The sequence below is a fragment of the Penaeus monodon genome, chromosome 34, assembly GCF_015228065.2.
Source record: "Penaeus monodon isolate SGIC_2016 chromosome 34, NSTDA_Pmon_1, whole genome shotgun sequence".
NCBI classification, from domain to species: Eukaryota; Metazoa; Arthropoda; class Malacostraca; order Decapoda; family Penaeidae; genus Penaeus; species Penaeus monodon.
This window is the reverse complement of record NC_051419.1, coordinates 7,770,058-7,770,558: the sequence shown is the minus strand read 5'-3', so window position 1 is coordinate 7,770,558 and position 501 is coordinate 7,770,058.

The following is a 501-nucleotide window of genomic DNA, read 5'->3' as shown; positions in this document are numbered from 1 at the left end:
CGCAGATATAGTTGTAGATGTGTGTATTGTATGTATTCGTCCACAGGGACATCCAGATGCTATATGCATAGTTTTGAAGGGTGCATTTCTACATACTAGTTTTCTTACTACTGCTGATAATAATAACATATATAGTAATATCCTATATACCGCATAACGATGTTCAGATATAGCGATACGGATATACACTACATACCGTATACCACCACACATACATATCTTTATAAACATACTACACGCCGCATAGTGCTATATAGATGTATCATATATCGTATGACACTATTTGCAGATACACTATATATCGCATACACTCTTTATGATGGGTTATCTCTGTCGAAACGGATATGCTTTCCATACTATAATCTTTTCAAGTGTCCGGTGAGTGCACATCTGTCGTTTAGCCGTAAGTGGGGTATTCTATCAGATATACCAATGGTTTTCGTGATTGCATGCATTTTATAGGTCTTGTGACTGCATTTACACGGGATTTGAATATGCTAT